Source organism: Spodoptera frugiperda, chromosome 30 (genome assembly GCF_023101765.2).
Source record: "Spodoptera frugiperda isolate SF20-4 chromosome 30, AGI-APGP_CSIRO_Sfru_2.0, whole genome shotgun sequence".
NCBI classification, from domain to species: domain Eukaryota; kingdom Metazoa; phylum Arthropoda; class Insecta; order Lepidoptera; family Noctuidae; genus Spodoptera; species Spodoptera frugiperda.
The window spans coordinates 12378748-12386080 of NC_064241.1; the positions used below are offsets into that span (position 1 = coordinate 12378748).

At 38.6% G+C, this 7333-nt stretch overlaps 1 non-coding gene across 1 annotated transcript; it reads right to left on the bottom strand.

Moving 5' to 3' along the window:
* Window positions 1-4044: 4044 nt before the first annotated feature.
* On the bottom strand, window positions 4045-4163 carry LOC126912855 (5S ribosomal RNA). The gene has a single exon (XR_007707488.1). It is a non-coding gene; the product is annotated as a 5S ribosomal RNA (ribosomal RNA).
* Window positions 4164-7333: the final 3170 nt, after the last annotated feature.

A 7333-nucleotide genomic window follows, 5' to 3' on the forward strand; every position in this document is an offset into this window, starting at 1 on the left:
GAATGCTTTAGTATAGTTTATTTTGGGAAGTAGTAGTCTGTAATCATAATAATAAAACACGTAATTAAGCGATGTATATCACAGTTATCAGTCTATCCGACATTATTAGTTTGCCTAATCTACAAACTAATATAGCTAGGTACAATATGTGATAGCCAAAACATTTGGGTTAAACATCTAATAATTATATAAGCCCCCTCATTTTTGGGGGCAAATCAATAAAGAGGAGACATACAGTCTCAGTGTCAACCCTGGATTCAAACCTTGGACAGTTGCCAAGTTCAACACCCTAACTTTAAACGCATAAAGGGTATTGTATTGTCTGTTATTTAAATTTCGACCTGCTTTTACACAATTAACTAAAAAATACAGAAAATTGTTTGATTTTTTTTAACGAGAATCAATTTCGAGTTTAGTTCCGTCATTAGGTTTAATTATTGAAATTTTTTTACGAGAAATAAACAATTCATTGCAGTATTATAGGTGCTATTGTCAGTGTTTGCGTCTGAATGACTGTCGTTTATATTAATTGGACTTTAAAAAATGAAAAGAAAAATCCCGTTAACTTCGAACAATGAAATAAAGTCGTTAGAGAAATTTAAAATGGACATGTACATTTACATAATATTATAATAGGCTGCAAATTCAATTATTGCACTTAAGATTTAGGAAACAGATAAAAAGTGTGATATTGTCCAGACCACAATCTACCAAATTTAATCTCGATCCATTCAGGATACTATCAGGTGATCTGTCTGCTCGTTTACCAGCTAATACCATAAAAATACCTAGTAATTTTCCTGAAGATATCAATATCTGAAAAAATTTAATACAGTTTCCCGTCTGGCAGTTGCTGCTAAACTGAGAAAGATTTTGTTCACTTTTGCCTACTGCTTTATAGACCAACAAGCAAAAATTCCTAGCACTGACATTAGCATCATTTATTCCATTGTTCTTTAACCATAAATAATGGCCATAAATTAATAAGCCTGTCGACACAATCAGACTACACATGGGATTAATTAATTTGTTTTTCTTTTACTAATTAAACAGGACAGTTGTCTTCGTTATACATAGTTGCATGTCATATCTTTCTAATAGGACTGTTTAAGCAATTTGAAATTATCACTTTTCATCTCTTATATACTTTTTATTGAGTCGATTATTGATAATTTCTCGAATACTTATCATACATAAACTACAATTACACGCTCATATTTTAACAACGCCTGCTCAATAAATGAACGCAAGTCATCAAACCACATATTGCTAAAATGTTTATTTCAGGCGCTAAATAAGTAAGTGTCGTTATGAACTCACTTTGCTAAGAGTATTACATCAGGCGCTCAATATTTAAAGTTAGCCTATTACAAACAGTTAAAATGTTATTGTAAATATCTTAAATCACCAAGTTTCAAGTGATTGCACGTTTCTCTTGTTAACTGAGGGATTAGTGAATATAATAATAGACGTGAATAGCAGTAAATGTTCTCGAGATGTGATAAGAAATAATCCTTAGTTACATAGAAATTATAATATTAGTTTCGGGCGTAGGTGTTGTACATTATGTCTTGAAAGATAACAATAATTATGTAATATTTGAATTGTTATCACTGACAGTATTTGAATTTAGACAATGTTAATTTTTTAAATGTTTGTAAATTGATAGAATGTGTTTTATTGAGGTAGAAGAAAAATTACAATCTATGTTTAATAAGCTGGTATTTTTGACCTGATGATAAGCAATCGGCGCTGCCAATGGACACCCGCAACGCCAGAGACGTTACAAGTGCGTTGCTGGCCTTTTATGGGTTGTTAGGATATCGGGGATTGTGAAGATTGGAAAGGGGGATAATTGGATCTGCTGTAACCTCACTCACACAACGAAACACAACGCAAGCGTTGTTTTACGTCGGTTTTCATTGTTTTCTTGGCTCTCCGACACTTGAAATAGAGAAAAATATAACTTCGAAAGTCTTAAAAAGAAAAATATTATTAACAAAGTTGAAATAAATCTAATTATCTTACTTTATTAAAAACATAGGTTCATGTTAATGACTCAGATTTTTTCTATACCCGAATTGCAAATCCAATAGAAATGACACCATCATCCGTTTACCCTAAAGGAACAGACCTTTACTCACTTAAAAAAAAAAAGATGGCACGAGCATAATCAATCCATCAATGAACCTAATTTCACTAATACTACGTTCATACGTACTCCACTTCTTTCATTACTTTTTAATGAGAATTTCCTCTATGAAATGAACTAAGTAGTCTAACCCGGTCGATGGTATTATTTCCTTGAAGCAGACACATCTTGCTAGGTGCCTTATTGGTTAATTCGATAACCACTTACTGTGTGGTCCTTGGCTCTCATTCATGTAGGTACCGGCACTTACTACCGGTCGGTTGCCATAGCGGTCTGTAGAAAAGTTGTTTCTCACGACGTTCTGGGAGGTCCTTCATTAACTATGTTCGATTAGGTACACATAGATACATAGTACTATAATGTTGTGGTGGCCTTTTTTTTTTTTTTTTTTTTTTTTTTGAGGGTGGAAAATCATCCAATGACTTCTCCCGCCTTGGGCGAGGCGAGAGGGAGTGTCAGACTCTTACTGACTAAAAACCACCCCGTTCCTACTCCTGCCCGTCGAGCCGGAGCCCCGGTAACCCCGCTAGGTAGTCCGCAGCTCCGGATTAGGCATCAGCCCTACTGGGCCCCATCTGTGGTGGTCTGATGGCTCTTTGAGGCGCGCGCAGAACGCGACGCGCCGCACGCACGGGTCTGGTTCTGGTCGGGCAGCTAGCTACCATAGCTCACCGTCCACAGACCCGCACTTACGGTGGCCGGAGATCGTCGCGCGATCCCCGACGCCCGGAGTGTCTCTCGCGACGGCTGGGGCGTGAGGAGGTTCGTTCTCTCACGCGCCCCGCCTCCTCCTTAGCTAGCATGACTGCTTCGCAGAAGGAGGAGACGGCATCCCAGTCCCCCTCGCTCCGCACCATGGCTTGTATCAGTGCCGGACGCGAGAGGGCGCCGTCGCCGACCACATCCCTGAGGACACGGCGGTGCTCAGCCCACGCAGGGCAGACCGCAAGCGTATGTTCCACCGTGTCCTCCGGGCGGTCTTCGCAGTGATGACACCCGGGCGTTTCCTCCCGCCCAATCAGAAACAGGAACCTACCGAAGCTTCCATGTCCGGTAAGCACCTGCGTCAGGCGGTAGGTGAGGACGCCGTGGCGCCTCTCTAGCCACTCCTCAAAGAGGGGACTTACCGCTGCAATGACAGCGAGCCCAGCCCTTGGTTGCGACAGTCGCTGCTGCCATTCCGCCATGAGATCGCGCCGGAGCTCATTCCGCCACGCATTAATCTGGCGCGGCAGTGGAGTTTCGCCCCGGCGACGCGCGTCGGCGCGCAAACTAAAGACGCGCGCGAGCACCTTCGCCTCCAAATCCCACGGCGGGAGACCGGCAAGGAGGTTGGCCGCCTCTCCGGAGATCGTGCGATATCCGCGGATCACTCGAATGGCCATGACCCTCTGGGACGTGAATGTTGTGGTGGCCTGGAGGTTTAAGACGAGACCCCACTTCTCAAACATGAGGGTGCTGGTACGAAACCTACCAACGGCAAGTACTAATGTGTCATTTGTGACGTTTTGGGACTTTCCTGTATAAAGCTGAAGACTTTGTTTGTTTGAACGCACTAATCTTCAGAACTACTGGTCCGATTTGAATTATTATTTTTGTGTTGAATAGTCCATTTATCGAGGAAGGTTTTAGGCTATACAAAACATCACGCTATGATCAATAGGAACCGAGCAGAGAGGGTGAAACCGTAACAGAGTCGCTTGTGTTAAATGTATTTTAACTAGATATTTAGGATGTTAGCTAGAAAATTCTGCGAATATTAACTACTATAGTAAACTTGTAAGTATATATACAATTTTATACAGTTTAGAAGTTCTCCTGATGAGTATCAGGAGAACTTCTAAACTATGTCTTTAGAAATGGTTAAAAAATTATTAAGTGTAGGAGCAAAAGGTCAACGTCACGCGGTGTTCCCAGGCGGTCACCCATCCAAGTACTGACCGCGCCCGATGTTGCTTAACTTCGGTGATCGGACGAGAACCGGTGTTTTCAACATGGTATGGACGTTGACGAATGAAGTGGTAAAACGATCAAGCAGTATTTATAAATTCTTATGATATCATTGTATCACTAAAACGTGCGTAACTTTTAAACGACTGGCACTGAATTGAATATTCTTTAATTTTATTACAGCTACAAAAATCAATATATTATTATTATTATGAAAATAAAACAATCCGTAGCGTAGCGCACCGAGTAGCTATTAGCGTAGCGGTTAATGGTGCTACCGCGTAGCACGTAGCGTAGCGCGTAGTGGTGCGACTGCTTACACCAAGAAATGTGGAAAAAACTACCCACCCAATTTTTATTTCCATGTCAGTTTTCATATAGCTAACATATTGACAACACCAAGACAACAATCCTTTGAAAGCAAATGATTAAGAAAATCCTACTCCAGTTATGAAGTTGTTTAAAAGAAATTATGTCGAAATCAAAGTCAAAGTCAAAATTATTTATTTCAATTAGACCAGGAAGGCATTTTTGAACGTCAAAGCAAATATAATAATATTAATAACGTCTGTCTGTCGGTCAGTCCTCTAGTGAAGCTATTTGCTCGTTCCAAAGTATAGATTCCTATGGAGAAGAACGAGCAAGAAACTCCATGCGTTACTCTTTTTCAATCAGGTTCACAATACAATTAAAAATAAACTCACCATTAGAAAATGGTTTAAAAAGTTTCTAAGGCAATGAACTTGACAATGCTGTTCCAAGTCATAGACCATCTGCGTCTACGTCATACCGTTACTTACTCGTCACGAAACGTGTGTACGCGCAGACCATCGGACCTCTCACTCGCACACTTCGCATACCTGTCTGCGTCTGTACAATTATATTTTTTATTTATTGCTATTGTAAATCAAACTAAAATAACTGCACTCAGTTAGTAAGTGAGTGAGATTATTTTAACAGTTTTCAGTTTTTATAAATGCTGTCTTGTGTTCTGCACTACCATTTTTCTGATGAACCTACATCTTACTGCGATCTTTAAACCACCTTTTTTTAAGGGGGCGAAATCATCCAATGACTTCTCCCGCCTTGGGCGAAGCAAGACGGAGTGTCAGACTCTTACTGACTAAAAACCACCCTGTTCCTACTTCTGCTTTTCGAGCCGGAGTCTTGGTAATCCGCTAGGAAGTCCACAGCTCCGGATCGGGCATCAGCCCTAATGGACCCCATCTGTGGTGGTCTGATGGCTCTTTGAAAACGCGCGGAACGCGACGCATCGTACGCAGGGGTATCCCTAAACCACCTACCAAGCAGGCATATACTGGTACACCCTCTTATGTTGAAGAAGCTAAAGAGACCCGAAGTCCCACAGTGGATTATCACGGGGCCGTTGTCAGAAGATATTTTATCTATTTACTTATATGCACCACATTTAAGTAAATTAACGACGTTAAATATGTCATATTCATATACGAACAAGAGAGATAAAATAAGTACATAATATACTTGCATTGTAACCATTGTGACAATAACTAGCGGCATATCAATATTATGATTGGTGCAATGATGAAGCGCTTGTATCGTGAGTACTACACTCGTGCCTAGGGGGCGGCACATGAGACCTAAATTGTCCTAGATATGCACTACAAGTTGTGAATACGACTAATGCAGTTTATGTGTGGGTGAACTGAGGGACCACACTGGGAATTCGCGAAATAAAAGTTCTAGGATTTAGTAGTAGACCTAAAACAATTGTAGAACGAATCTGGGAATTTGTAAACAAATATATTAAAAACTACGACCCATAAAGTGTGGTCCCTCAGTTCTCAAAGACGATCAGTCAGATCTCGGAAAGTATCTTATAAAAAAAGGTTTTGTGAATACAGACATTTAGTAAATAATTTGTAAAGATATCTATTAAATAACAGACCACAAAGCATTAAAGATAAAAAAAGTATAGCAACTGAACTGTGGTCCCTCAGTCCACATAACAAAGATAAATATTTTAGTGAATATTACTGAATAAAACCGTTATTATTTTACATAAAGTTTTAGTAAAAGTCTAAAAACATATTGTAAAAAGAAATGGATCTTAAATATCGAAGCATTTCGAAGATAGCGATGATTAAAAGTGGTCCCTCAATCCTCTCCTCCACTGACATATAGACACTGCTAGCTGCTAGACGAGAGGAATATCAGAAAGTCTAGTGTACTTAACATTTAGTAATAGTTTTCTACTAAATAATAGGTATATAAAATTTTGTGTTTCTTACCTCTAAGCTGAGAAAATATTATTTTTTTAATCCTATGAAAATAGGTAGACCAGTGTGACCACAAAATCAAACAAAGTGTAGACAGTACTATTATTCGGTCAACGTAACTTGGCGAGTGTGAACGTAGGCTTTGCCAGTCTGAACGTACGGTAGGTTCGTTCGTTCGTTCGTTGGTATGTGGAATTTGAACGCACGTAACGTACGTTCAAATTCGGTACCTATATAAATTAAGGTTTCTCTATATACAATACAACAACAACAGACTGACAATAAACAACGTTTCATCTAAATAATGATATATTAAATCTATACATATAATAAAATCGTAGAAAAGTGCTGTCTGTACATTGAAAATAAAAATAAAAAAAATAGCAGGGGTTATTGTTATGTCGATGTCGAACCCAAAAATGTAATTAACTTTTTTTTTGTCTGTTTGTCTGTTTGTCTGTTTGTCTGTTTGTCTGTTTGTCTGTTTGTCTGTTTGTCTGTTTGTCTGTTCGTCTGTGCGCGCTAATCTCAGAAACGGCTGATCCGAGTTGGATGCGGTTTTCACGAATATATTGTGGGATGCTTAAATTTACATTTAGTGTTTGTTTCATGTCAATCGGTTCATAAATAAAAAAGTTATGTCAAATTAAAGAATCACGTCGAACATTCTATGCTTATACCATTAATCTCCGCAACTATTTGACGGATTTGGTTGAAATTTGGTACAGATATAGTTTAGAACCTTAGAAAGGACATAGATATATTTTTATTTCAAAAATCAAAAAATAAAAATAAGAAATAAATTATTTATAAATAATTCTATGTCGATCGTTACACGACTTCGGTTCATGTTATTGTTTTAATTTATCGAAAAAAAGTAAATAAATAGTAAAAAGGTATGAAAAAAATAATATCAATATAATAAAACATTTAGTACAAAGAAAATGCTCTAACGGAGTATAGATAATTCTAT